We start from the raw sequence: 15,419 nt of genomic DNA on the forward strand, positions 1-15,419 counted from the left end.
AAAATTAACAACCACACAATCCCACTCAATGTCTTTAGTGACCGTCCCACCCACCCATCTCTACGCACCATGATGATGTTATTGCTCATGGGTACCCTAAAGCCTTTGTGTCTGGATAACCAATCTACGGTTTTATTACGCAGTTGGGTCCAAGATTCAGTTTGGTCTAGTCTGAGCAGGGGAACACCAGCCAGAACCAAGACATAAGGACATGCGGCCGGGGGCAGACCTAAGACATCCCCAGAGGGCTTAGTGGTCACAGCATTCAACACAATGGGACCATCTCTATGGGGATTACTGGGTTTCGTGGTGGACTTGGCCTGATCAACGGATAATGGTCTCAGGGGACCCATGGGCTTGGCCAGGATCTGTTCAGCTGGGCGAGAGGAATTCACCAAGTCACCTGCCCCCTGGCCTCCCGGGGTCAACTGTGCGGTGTTCCCCCCTGCACCAGATGCCAAGCTTAATGGTCGAGACACGACAGGGCACGGATTACCAGTGGGTTCCTTTCCCACCCCATGGGCCACTTCCCTGTTGTAATCCCCCACAAGGCTGATGCTTTGACTCCCCCCGCGTTGCACAGTGACACCCATGTGCCTCCGGATTATCTGGGACATTGCTTGATTTTAGAAGATAAGACAATTTTTCTTCAGTCGCCCCTAGTTTACTTTAAAAAGGCGCTACGAGAACAATATTAAAGTCTCCAAGTATTTCCAGTGATCAGGGTCGCCTCCATGATCCACCATAGTGGGGGGGGTCGAGGTTTAAAATAGGAGGCGTGCCACCATTGGGTTTCGGGCAGTGATTCTCACTTATCCCTAAAGCTTTATGTTTGAGCTTAGCTTTGGCATTGTTCCTCATTGCCACACCTCTCCTTGTACGTTTTGCAGGTGGTTCCCCGTTCCCTCCCTCACTATTAGATCACAGCCTAGATTTAGAGGAGCATGCCACACTTTCCGTTTCCCAACAACTCTTTTGGGTCTGGTGGCGGGGTCAACGTGGGCTACACAGGACGCGGTTGGAGTGTAAGCTTGGGATAAGACAGGGGATGCTGGCATATCTAATTTCTCCTCAGAAATGGTCGCCACCGGATCCCTAGGTAAGCTCAACCTTGGGCTTTGGATAAGTTCTGAGATGGTCTGCCTCCAAAGCCCCTGATTTCAAAGTTAGGCGATCAACTGGGCCCCCAGCCGGACTGGCAACTAGTGCATCCAGACTTAGGCAGTCCATGGCTTGCAGGGCACCCATGGGAGATTTAGCCAAAGTTATAACCCCCAGGTATGATCCTTTTTGACCTGCATATGTCCCCAAAGAGAGCCTTTTTCTGTGATCTGTAATTCGTGCATTAAAACTGATTCCGCCCTTGTTAAAAACTCATCCAGCGTTCCCACTACCCCCCCCCCCACCTTCAAACCTGTAGCCTTACGTTTAATGATCATGACCAGTGCCTCAATATATGACACCACCTTCTGGCCCTGGCAGATAAGTCCAGAAAAGTATAACGTAAAAACAAAAAAATAACCTTAAAATTTGCTCAAAGTCCAGGGCTCAAAGAGTCTTGCACAGCGAAGAGGGGTGGCCCAGCCCAGCCTCCTCTGGCCTCAGACGGGCCCGCCCTTGGTACGGGCTTCGTCCGGGCTACATCCCGCGTTGCGGTGGGAGGGGCTGCGCTATGAACGCGTTGGCCCCAACTCCCCCTCACTCGCGGCAGCTGCAGGGTACAGCGGTGCACTCTGGGGATTGCAGTCCACCCCAGAATGTGAAGACCGGCGCGGATGGCGCAACAGTAGCGTCATTGCCCCAGGGTCCCTCGTCCCACCAGGGTTTTTTCAAAGGCAGTTGCTGTGTAGTGGGCGGCAAGGAAACACCACGGGAAGGCAAGAGAACTCCTGCGCCGCGGGGGGAGAGGCTGCGCTATGAGCGCATTGGCCCTGCCTCCCTCTCACTCCCGGCAGCTGCGGTGTACAGCAGTGCACTCTGGGGGTTGCAGTCCACCCCAAAGTGTGAAGAACAGCGCATATGGCGCAACAGTAGCGGCGTTGCCCCTGGGACCCTCGTCTCACATGGGGTTTTTAAAAGGCAGTTGCTGTGTAGCGAACAGCAAGGAAACACTATGGGCAGGCAAGAGAACTCCCTGTTTGTTTATCATTATCATAGACTTTGATTGATTATTTACAAAGTTAGACAAACAATCATAAGACAGAGATTGATGGATTCTGTATTTATCTTGCTCTTTGGTTCAACATCTATTTCTATGGGTGCACTGTTTATTATTATTATTATTTTTATTTTTGTCTTTCCTACAATCTGTCTTGGTCTATAAATTCTACATTTGTTCTTTCCCTTTCCTAAGTGCTTGGTCGATATGGTCTTTAGATATTCCTACAAGGTTACTTTATATTGCCCTCAGACGGGCCCGCCCTTGGTCCGGGCTTTTTCCGGGCTACGTCCCACGTTGCGGTGGGAGGGGCTGCGCTATGAGCGCGTTGGCCCCGCCTCCACCTCACTCGCGGCAGCTGCGGGGTACAGCGGTGCACTCTGGGGGTTGCAGTCCACTCCAGAGTGTGAAGAGCGGCACGGATGGCAAGGATGGTGCAACAGTAGCGTCATTGCCCCTGGGACCCTGGTCCCACCAGGGGTTTTTCAAAGGTAGTTGCTGTGTAGCGAACGGCAAGGAAACACCACGGGCAGGCAAGAGAACTCCCTGTTTGTTTATCATTGTCATAGATTAACTTTGATTATTATTTACAAAGTTAGACAAACAATCATAAGGCAGAGATTGATGGATTCTGTATTTATCTTGCTCTTTGGTTCTACATCTATTTCTATGGGTGCACTGTTTATTAGTATTATTATTTTTTTTTGTCTTTCCCACAATCTGTTTTGGTCTATAAATTCTACATTTGTTCTTTTCCTTTCTTAAGTGCTTGGTCAACATGGTCTTTAGATATTCCTACAAGGTTAGTTTAGATTGCCCGCTTTAAAATGGCAGACGTATTTTCATCCTCTGGCCACCATGAGATTGCTAGCCCATTTTCTATGCCTATATGCTAAAATTTCAGTCCACTTTCTATGCCACTTTAAAATGGCCGACCTATTTCCATCCTCAGCCACCAGGCTAGTCCGCTTTCTATGCCTAAAGGCTTAAATCTTAGTCCACTTTCTATGCCTATTGGCTAGGGGCTATAAGTGCTCAGAGTCGGTTGGGCTTCACTTTTCTCCATCTGTTTTCCAGATGAGTTCATGACCATTATGCTGGTGGGACTAGGCGAAGCCAAGAGGGGCAGTGAGTACTATTCTGGTTTATCTTGCTTTAGTTTTTCTTTGCTAACTATTTTCCGCTCCTTATGTTGCTATCTGTAATCGACTGCATTAAGTCGTATCTCTTCCCTTATAAAATTCATGAGGGGCTGGTTGTTGTCATTACTTATTTTCTGTGCAATAATTGTGCACTTCATCGGTATGGCATATTTAATTATGATTATTGCAGTGTGAACATCCTTGCTACGACGTTGTCATAGTCATACCCTCTCCTATCCCAGATAAGTCTAATGCCGGAGTGTTTTAGGTATATTCAGTACCTCTTTGCTCATTTCATTTGCTTTAATATAAAAATAATTTTTTACATAATTGTCGCAGCATGAACATCCTGCATTATGAGGTCGCTGCGTTTCTAAAACCCCCCGGTATTTTTTGTTTATGCTGAGTTTAGTGCCAGAGTGGTCTTTGTATACTTAGTACATCCTTTTAAGTACAAATACACTAAAGAATAAGCCCCTTGATAATTCGTACACCTCCTGATATTGGTATTTGTCCTTTTTTAGATTAGGTGAGCCCATCGCCTGTGATCTCCTATACCAGCCCGGATGTTTAATTCTTCACTAATTACATCTACTAGTAGGTATAGTATGCTTTGGTTGTCCACTCCAGGGTAGCACTACTGGTTACTATGCAGTTCTTTATTTGTATTTTATTTACTTTGCCGTTTTGGACCCGTGGAGAACAGCTCATTTAGTCCTGTCTCCTTCAATATCTTTTGAAGTCCTCTGAACTACTTTATCATCTTTGGCCCCGTGAATTGTCATAATTCAATCAGGCTGTAAGTATTTAATTTAGACAGCCCATTATATTGTGTTCCGGGTTGTCATTTTCTTTATCTTTCCTTAATTTTTTTCACGTTGCAGTTTTAATACAGAACGGTTCAATTGGTATCCGTCCGGAGTTTTGGCTCCTCATGTTTGGTTTCACTCACTTAATTCTCTTTTTGGAAATGGATTGTCTGACTTGACTGAATCTTTTGTCGCACTGACTCTGACCTTGTACCGGTTGTGGGTCTTTCGGTTTTGGCTTATCCCTCATTTTTCTTTGGATCTTTTTCTTTGCACATTTATGCTAAACTTTCTTGCACTATATTTTCTAAATAGTGACTGTTCGTATTTTAAATATTTCTGAAACCCATGTACATATTTTCTTTTTTTAAATGTTTTATTGAAAGTTGCTTGGACGTTCCTAAGTTTATTGTCTTGTCCTGATGACCTTCTAAGTTCATTTTTGGTCAAAACGCCATCAAGGGTTTAATGTGGACCTAAATGAACAGAACACATTTTTTTGCTGAGTGCTATTTCCGCTTTTTCTGATCCCCTCCCTTGTATATTGTCCTTCAGCCACTTTGTTTGATTATACACTGTATTTTTTGTATTGTTTGTGTAAACCTATGAGAGCCATTATTGTCTTACGATTGTTTGTCTAACTTTGTTAATAATAATAAACAAACATTTTCTACTCCATTGAAATATTGCATATATTGGTATCCTGTGCCCAAATAATATTGGGCTGTCTTTTCTTCTCTCTCTTTCCCTTTTTTCATATTTGTCTCCTTTTTGGGTGGTTTAATTATTTGAGTGTTATACTTGAAGGTGCAGAGCAGGAATATCGACGGAGAAATATCGAGGGACATTAATATCGCCGCAGAAATATCTTCTGGAAGAAAAATCGACAACAAAAATATAGATGACAAGAATATCGACTGACAGGTAAGTAATATCGATTACAAAAATATAGCTGTGATAAATATAGTTTACAAGAATATTGTTCACAAAAATATCGATTTATTTATAATGTTATGTATTTTAGTGTTTTAATAAGAATTGTTTGTCATTTTATTATATATTTTAGAAATGTTCTAGTTACTAATTTATTTTAAGTTTAATTTTGCGTTATTAATTCTGTAGCGGGTTGTGGGTTTATAGGGGAATAGATAGGGCGGGAAGTAATTTAATTATATAAAATTAATTGAATAATTAATGTTTTAATTTATTAATTAATAATTAGTTGGTAATTAATTTCAATTAGTCAATTAATAATTAATTATGTTCATTGTTTAATTAATTTTAGGTGTGTGTTGTGGTGTTTGTATGTGTGCATGGTGTGAAGGGTGGTGAGTAATTAATTTTTTATTGATTAATTATTAAATATTTTAAAATTAATTACCATTAATTATTTAGTAATTATTGATTGTAATTGTGTAATTAATTTTAGGTGTGTGTTGTGGTGTTTATAAGTGTAAATGGTTTGCAAGCTGATGGGTAATTAATTTTGTATTGATTAATTAATAAATATTAATAAATTAATTTTCATTAATTAATTAGTAAATATTAAATGTAATTGTGTAATTAACTCTAGGTGTGTCGTATGGATATTGTAGTGCTAAATAATGTGTAATTGATTAATTAATACATATTAAATTAATTTTCATTATTTAATATTAAATGTAATTGTGTAATTAATTTTAGGTGTGTGTTGTGGATATTATAGTGCTAAATAATGTGTAATTAATAATTTTTTATTATCTTTGTTAATAATAATATATTTACATTTAAAATTAATTAAGTTAAAATTGGAAATAACATTTATTCAAAATGTTGATATTTTAGTTTTTTATTGTTTTGGGATCCTGCCCTTTCCCTACTGTTGCACTCACTGGAGTGGAAATAGTAATTTTACCACTATGCTATCCAGCGCTTTCCCTACTGTTGCACTCACTGGAGTGGGAATAGTCATTTTTACCCCTACGCTATCCAGCGCTTTCCCTACTGTTGAACTCACTGGAGTGGGAATAGTAATTTTTACCCCTACGCTATCCAGTGCTTTCCCTACTGTTGCACTCACTGGAGTGGGAATAGTAAATTTTACCCCTCCGCTATCCAGCGCTTTCCCTACTGTTGCACTCACTGGAGTGGGAATAGTAATTTTTACCCCTACGCTATCCAGCGCTTTCCCTACTGTTGTACTCTCTGGAGTGGGAATAGTAATTTTTACCCCTCCGCTATCCAGCGCTTTCCTTACTGCTGCACTCACTGGAGTGGGAATAGTCATTTTTACCACCTACACTATCCAGTGCTTTGCCTTCTGTTGCACTCACTGGAGTGGCAATAGTAATTTTTACCCCTACGCTATTTATATATGTTTTTATTTTCTTTTTTTATAATTAATACATTTTATAAATTAAATGAAGATAATAGTTAATAAAATGTATTTAAGTAAATATATGTATATGTACACTTTTTGTGTTTATATTTATTAAATTAAATGTATTTGTTATAAGTAGTTAAAATATATATTAAATTTAATATAATTTGTTAATAACTATATTATTTAATTAATTTAATTTATGGTTTTTTTAAAGTCAATATTTTTTACATCTATATTTTTTACATCGATAGTTTAGAGTTGATAATATTGTACTTACCTGTTTAAGTATAGGGAGTCGATATTTTTGTAATTGATATTTTTGTTAGCTATATTTTTGTTTTCGATATTTAAACATGGAACCATACTTGAACCCTTGTTTGGATTCCAGTGTTACTTTGCCCCTGGTTCAGGTAATAGGGTTGCCCCTGTTGTATGTAACTAGACCCAGCTAAAACATGTATGTGATGTGAACTGAAGGTGTGAGTGTATGTTTCACTAAATACCAATAGTCGAGAATGATACAACAAAAATAAAATACAGTGCATGCGTAGCAGATGAGAACCACAGCTGAACTAACAATAGTGTGTTTACCATTGGTTGGAGACAGTCATAATGATACGCAACAAAAAACTAGAATTGTGGGGATGTGCCCAAATATCCTGGAGAACAAGTGTGCCTCGCTGTTAAAAACTGTTGTTTAAATTGCAAATAGCTGCTGATGCAAAGTAAACCAAAATGCAGATGTGGATTATTCAGTAATAACCTGACCCACTTAATCAACAACAGCCACAATCTTACTGCACCTAGCAGAATAATGCCTTGGCCGCTGAATGCCACAAACCCAAACCAAAATGGAGCATGGGCAGCACATGGCTTAGAAGGAGAGTTCCTGTCTCAATTTTGCTGCCCCAAATGAACGTTAATGCTGTGCTGGCTAGTAGGCGCTGTCCCAAACAAAGACGGCACCCAGGATGTGTGTTGTTGCAACGCTGTTTCCTCGATTTCACACTACAGCCCTAATGGAACGCCACAGCAAGGTCAGATTATGATAAACTGCATCAGCAGCTGAAAACGCGATGTAGGACTACGTTGAATTAAAATGTAGGCAGACCCTTTGAGGTCGCTGCTCTCTCTCTGCTTGCACAATGCCACTAGTATAAGAGGCAAGATCCTCGAGGTAAGAGAAAAAATATGAAGCTTGCAGTAACTGTCCCTTGTGGCCGATGTTCTTGCACCATGCATGGGTCATGCATGGTGCTCCTTCTTGTCACCAGAAAAGATGTGGTGTCCCTCCATCAGGCACAAAGAGAGCAAAACAGCATTAAAGTAAAAAATGTAACGTTTTTTTAAGTGAAGTTGTACACCTGGGAAGTGTTGAGCAGTCACTTTTATGTATTTATTTATTTATTTAATGCAATTTTATATAGTGCAAACATTACCCAAAGGTGTCAGAGCGCTTTACAAAAGAGTTGTGTTACATAAGGACTTTGGATTACATGAGATACAAACAAAAAACAATTTGCAAATGTACAATGTGTAAAGTCACTCAAGGAAGATATATAAACAGGAACAAATTGCACATGTACAAGTTGTAAAGTCACACAAGGAAGAGATACAAACAGATAAACTCTAAAATCACATAGGAATGGTAGTAAGTACAAAGGTCTACTACATATACTAGTGGTTAGAGATCTATATCTACAAATAGTAAATTCACACAGGATTACATTTTAACTGTGATTAAGCTTGGACAATTATATAATACATATATACATATATATATATTTAATGCAGTCCATCAACAAGAGAAAAAATGATCGAGGGTCATCAGGAGTACTTGGGAGGGAAGAAGGAACGGTACAAAGGTCAATCAAAATGGCGGGTCCGGGTCGTGGGTATAGACGGAGGCCATCTTCAAAAATGGGATGCACAAAAGTCACCAAAGTCACAAATCCAGAAGAGGAACCCAAAGAGCAGGATTCCATTGAGTAGAGTCAGAGGGGGGGACACAGCCACAAAACCAAAGGCAAACGGAAGGCTGTAAGATGCGTGCACAGTCTCTGGCCGGGGGATGATCAGAAGGAATGAGCCTGGGGAAGTACGCCTGGATGCCAGTGGCAGCGGTCCCAGACCGAAGGAGGCAGAAACGCAGACTTTGAACACCTCTTCAAATGACGTAGAATCATCCCCCCCCAACATTCCAACTTTTAAATAAATGCATTTCACCACTGACGTAATATTCCACCCATGCCCAAACTACACTATGACATAAGAACACTACAGTAGCTCTTGAAGAACAGCTCTCCAACTTAACACTTGAAGAATTCATTATTACACAATTGTTGTTACGTAATCAGACAAAAAAAAATAAAACATGGGTTACGTCAATAGGACAAACCAGTGTTTACAAAATACAAAGATAATATAATGTTTCCTGTAACTAGTGATTTTAAAATGGAATTAGAAAAATATATATTGAAATGGAATAATCAAGAAATGTAAGACGATCTGCCTGCGATGCCAGGGATCGAGATGCACTCATAGCTTCCTTCAGGCAGCCGGAAGCACAAGAAGAGTGGTCACGTTTTTTCAAGAGCAAATGATGACAGCAAGGCAAGAGTTTGGTTTTGCCAGATGACTACTTTTAACCCTGAACTAAGATGCGCACGTGGAAACACAACTTTAGAAAAATGTTTAATCATTGAAAAGGGATAAACCAAAGTTTGCACCATTCAGGGAACTGTGAGCCACCAGAAGAAGGTGATGCTAGACATTATGATAAGAAGAGGATTTTTTAAAAAGACAAAGAACAACAGAGATAAAATAATATGATATACATGAAATAATTATGATTATAAGGGACATAATTATAAATGTATTGTGCCAGGCACGGGTTGATCTAGGCATGTGACTGCCACCCAGCTTCAGTTCTTACTAAATAAAAAACCTAAGTCCACAGGTAGAGTGAAAGCAGGACAAGAAACAACAGCCCAATCATCATAGGAAAGACATCTAATTAAGGTAAGGAAGGCAAGAGTTCTTCATTTTAATAACCATTTCCTTGCATAAAAAATACACAGCGTTTGTTAAGCAGAATTAATTTATTATTGAACATTTGCTCTAATCTTCACATGTTCATGCTTGTTGATCGCTCACTGCATCTCATATAGTCATTCACTTGAGTGCACATTTTTTGTTATAAAAACATTTATGATAGCACGCATATATTATTTACTGTCTGCTTCAGCACGATTTCATAGTTTAGCAATTGTTTCTGTATATAATCCAATCCAAATACTCAACAATGTTTCGATTGTTTAATTCTTAGTCATTCAAACAACGTTTCATGAAAAAATATATTGAATCGGCGTAATCACTGAATGTTGCCACCATTCATAGTACACAACTATTGGAAAGAGAGGAAAAACATGTCACCCAAAATAAATCATAGAGATCACCAGTGATTTTTATGCAAAGAGAAGCTCAGTGGTTTTCATTTTCTTTTCAGACAGATCAGGAATGAACTTTATGTATTGGAATCTGGAATGTTATAGAGATACAGTATAATCTTCCAATTTCGAAGTGGTTTTGAGCAATGATAATTTTTTATTATTCTCTTATATTCATTTTTGCTACACTAAATGGGACTTGCAAGGTTTATGATGAGTCTTCTTATTATTAAAACAGCTGGGGACTTTTTCCATTTCTGCATGTACTAAATTTCTTTATCAGCGCTTTTAAATTTCTTTATCCAAGTTTCGCAGGATCACCATTCCACAACTTTTATTTTTTGGCACTCTCTACATATTTAGAAGCAATTCAACAGTTTTTTTTACCGCATTGACCACATGTTTGTTTCCCACATAGAGGCAATCCTGCGAATATTTAGAAGTGCTGCACACACACAGTGTCACCTTAAACAGAGTCCTCTGCTTGCCACCGGATGGCAATGCCTAACTATTTTCAATTTTCCTGAGTAGTTCTTTCTTTTTTGGCAGCATTGGTAACACGCCCTGATCCTCTAGACTGCGTGTTGGATTTTGGGAGAAAAATTGTTTTCTAAAAGGCTAAGTGGTTTTCCAGGTGTAATGAAATCACTGGGCTTCTCCTAGAATGCATGAAATCACCCATGAAATCACTTGTGGTCCCTATGATTTCTTTTTAGTTACATTTCAACCTATCTTTTCAATACTAACACACCATGCATGGTGGCAATATACTGTGATAATGCTGATTCAATATCATCATTATTTTTATTATTTCTTTATGTCAGTACTTGCAACGGAAGGGCAATGCATTTTTTACACTGCGGCCATTTCATAGTCTTGAATTGGTGTGATGGTGAATTTTCACCTCCTCCAAACGAGTTTCATCCAGTTTTTTGTACAGCAAACTTAGTGGTAAAGTATTAGATACATTCTTTTTGTTGGATCTATTTTGAAGAATGATGGCACAAAGAGGCGAAAGAAAGTCACTCCATATTTCTTTTGATTTAATGGCGATCTAACATTATTGGGACTCTACCTATTGGCGATAGGTTAACATTGAGTAACCCTTTTTGTATTCCACAACAATGGCTATAGGGGTAGGATAATTCTTGAAAAAGTAGTGAAAGGTACTCTTTGCTTAAGACATTAGGACAGACATTAGTGGCTGAACAATTGATTTATTTTTTAGTAGGTTGCTACAATTCACTAGTCCTAATGAAGACCCTGTTGAATTCATCTTAGAGTTGACTATCTAACCTGTTGACTGGAATTAATATGGAATGATGAAACAAAATGTAATTATTGGCATTTTCATGTACTTAATAAAATCTTTTAAAACAGTCAACAGCGTGTTTATATATTCTTTGCTGATTTTATGTCACAAGTGAACCTGCAATCACTTTTTTGTCACCTTTCAAGTGCACTGCGCCACATGTTGGAACACCTACTTTTTCTTGTTATTTTCTTTTTATTATCTTACCACTGCTATTTTAAAAAAGCAAGAATACATTTGTATAAATATAAATAAATGTTTTTTTTTTCGTTGGTATTGTGTTTTGCCAAGAGAATATAGACTAAAAGCTCTCTCTGAGGGAATCACCATGCTTTAGATTTAGTTCATAATTTTCCTGTCTGCACACCTATTCCCTTCATGCTCAAGAGTATGATCTGCGCAGGTGCAATCAATTGGCTGATTCTCAGGCAGTTCTTAACCATGTTCTTGCATTCCATTTGGCGTACATGGAGTTTTCAGGGGGCGTACATTTGTTATAGTGGGTGTAGGCGTGTACTTGTTTTAGTAATACTCGCAGCATCTCATGCAAGACATGGAAGAAGAATGGCTCACCAATTTCATTTGCTACAGCAAGTGTACTCTGGCGAATGAACATGGAAATCTGATTAGTATTCTATGTTGCCAGTGTAAAGTCTGTGTTTACAATGTAGGGCTCAAAATCTTCCTTTTTGACCCAGTATGTCCCATTCTCTTGCATACCCTCAATTTATCTTGCATGTCATGATGGATGAAGGTGGATGTGACATATCAGTAGACAGTGTGTAACCTCTTTGTTCATGCCTTTGTATCATAGTTGGTGGGCAGATTCTTTTTCACAGTGGTCTGGGTTATGTTTTGTCTCTTTTAAATAGCGTTGTAGTTGTGCACTTACCACATCACAGTAAATTTACAAAAGCCAAAACAAAATTCACGTCTTGAAATTTCCAGTATAAATTACATCTTCCATAAAGCATAATAAGAGTACTGGTGCCACATGTTTGATGTTAACAATGCTCCTTCTGAGCAGGAAGGAAAGTCAAATTTGGTCGTCAGAGTCAGTGGGAGGTGCCACACTTTGTTTCCAACTTTAATACAGTAATTTATAAGCAGCCACTGAGTATCTCAGAAGGAATGAATACCTTCTTCTGATGAATAGAAAAATACTCGAAACAGGTGCCTGGAGATGCCCAATATTGACCTAGTAAATATTTAAATATTTGACTGCTGCAATACTTGTAATGTGAGTAAACTGAATTGCAAAAATAACAGAATTGAGAGCGAACAAATCCATCCACGATAATGTATCAGAAGAGAACCTGTACAATAGGGAAGACTGAACCACTAAATGCATTTTGATATTACCTCACACGAGTCATACTTCTGTGAAATAATTAAGACATTAATGAAATATCTATCAATCAATGTGCTTCCTAGCTGAGATACCCGCACATAACCTATCAGCCACAATAAAATAAAATGAAAAGGGCAAGAAAAGGATTTTTGCATTTCAGCCCATTGTGGACTTTGCTCACCTGGTTACTACAGCAAGGGTTATGTTGAAAGAGATGATGGGGAACGGTGCAAAAGGAACATAGATAAATGTTTACACTTTCCCATTGCCTTGCCACAAATGGTCCTTGGAGGCTCGCCATCTTCATTTAAGGGGTGCTTGGTGACATTATGGATGGTTATAAACCTTCAATGGGATTGGAAAGAAGGTATGGGTTGTGGAGGGCATCCCCTAGGAGGAAAGCCACACTTGCTGCAGCTCCACTTCCTAGATCCGGAGAACACAATTTCAATCTTCGGTGTTATTCATCCTCAAGCTATGCAATTTGCAGGTGTTCATATTATGAAAACCTGCTATTTTTCACTTATATTTCTAGAGAAACTGAATATTTTTAACAAAGGTTCAATGCTCCTGCGGGCCCGCAGAGCTGTCAGAAAACCTAGTGAACAACTCTTTCACAAGGCATAGAACACTTCTAATGCCCGCAGCATTAGCTGGAACCGCTAAAACTAAAGAAAATAAATTTGAATCTTATTATCCTCTTCTATGTCAAGTGTTAATTTGACGGAGATAAAACCAAGAAATACATTTTAGTCCCGATTACAGTCTCAGCTGCATGTGACAAATCAGGAATTTAGACAATGAAGGGAGGTTTTAGGAAAGATGGATCTCCAGTGAATTAGAGATGACATAGTAAAAAGAATACATTCAAACTGGTTAACAAGTGGAGATGAGACATGTGGTTTTGAAAACGAATCCATTAAAACATGTCACTTCCATCAACTTGCATAATTATTGTTTGGACTAACATAGTGACTAAAAACCTTTCTGAAATAGAGGGGAAGGGAAGTTACATAAATGATGGACGGATCTCTGCACATTCATTGCATTCACCAGTGCAGCAAATGCAATGTAGGTACAGGCAAATGGTAGGAGGGTGAAATGTCCTTTTTTTTAAATATATCTTTTTATTAACAGTCATCGACACCAGTTAGAATAGGCACATTACAATAATATACACATTTTAGTCAGGTACATCCAGTTTTAACTATGATATAGCACATTGTACACTTTAAAACAAATCAAGGAGAATGCACATCATCAAGAGCTAATTGTAATGGTGGGGTACAAATATTGCCTCTGTAGTGATTCCATGGCCCCCATATCCGGGACCACTTCCTAGGGCAGCCTTGGGCCACATAGACAGTTTTTTCACGTATCATGCACCAATCCATGCTAGTCTTCCAGTATTTCAACGTTGGAGGGGAAGTTGCCCCCAAACCTGGGCTATCTTCCTTTTAGCCACCATAAAACCGAGTGTGGTCCACTGTGTTTGGTGTGTGTTTAGGTCGGTTGGCTCCCATATGTTGAGTAAACACCTACATACCTCTGGGAGCAGGGTAATTCCCAGGACCGTCCCCATCCCTCCATGAATCTCCCTCCAGTAGGACTGGAGGAGAGAGCATTCCCAGCTGATGTGTAGGAACGTGCCCAATTGGCCACATTGCCTACGACAGTCCCCTGTGGGCACCCGTCCCATGAGTACTAGTCTAGGTCCCGTCATGTATATTCTATGAAGGATTTTTAGTTGGACCAGTCACAGCCTTGCTGGGATAGCTACAACTCTGGGAGATTACAAAGCGTCCTGCCAGTTTTCGTCGTCCAGTTCAATACCGGCCGCTATTCATTTTTGTCGGAGCTGTGTGAGAGGGTCCTCCATGTTATGTATTAATTTATTGAAGATCAGAAAGATAGATTTCTCAGGGAGGTGTCCATCTAATACTCTATGTTGGACATGGCCCTCTTGGCAGGGTCATCCCTGAACTTTTTGCCTTCCCCCAATATTCTCTCTGACCTGTTTTTGTTGGTTTAATGACTCTGGGCACTTTACCACTGCTGACCAGTGCTAAAGTGTATATGCTCTCCCAAACTGTAAATTGCTATATGTTATTGGTCTCCATGATTGATTTATTTGGTTTACTGTCAGTCCCCAGTAACGTGCACCAGGAGTGCCAGGGCTTGTAAATACAAATACTGCTAGTGGGCCTGCAGCACTGGTTGCGACACCCATAGAAGTAGCCTTTTAAAATGTGTCTAGGTCTGCCATTGCAAAACCTGCGTGCAGTCTGGAACTGTCATGCTGACTGCGCAAGTACACCTACTTGCCAGTCCCTAAACCTTCCCTCAACTTCATATTAGTCACCCCTATGGTAGGCCCAAGGGCAGGGTGCATTGTAAGCATAAGGTAGGGCAAGCCCTGTGTGTGGCATGTCCTAATAGTGAATTACAGCCAGTTTCGTTTTTCACTATTGTAAGGCTACCTGTTCTCATAGGCCAAAATGGGCTGCTGGAATTATTACACCCTATAATCCCAGCAGGCTCAGGAAACATGGTAGAACGTCAAGTTTAGTATGCCTGAACTCAGAATAATAAAATACTTCTTTTAGTAAAGTTTATTTTAATATCCTGGGTTTACAAATGCTACTTTTAGAAAGTTAGCATTTGCTTGCCTAACCATTTCAGCCAGCCTCTGCCAGGATGTGTATCTGCTGTCTGGGTAGTGTGAGTGACAGGGCTGGGGATGACAGGGGGTGAATGGAGGGATTACACCAAGGTGGGTGGTGGGAGTGCCCCTTGACTCTGAATAGGGCTGTGCTCTGCCACCACAATGCTGGCT

Source organism: Lissotriton helveticus, chromosome 1_1, assembly GCF_964261635.1.
Source record: "Lissotriton helveticus chromosome 1_1, aLisHel1.1, whole genome shotgun sequence".
NCBI lineage: Eukaryota > Metazoa > Chordata > Amphibia > Caudata > Salamandridae > Lissotriton > Lissotriton helveticus.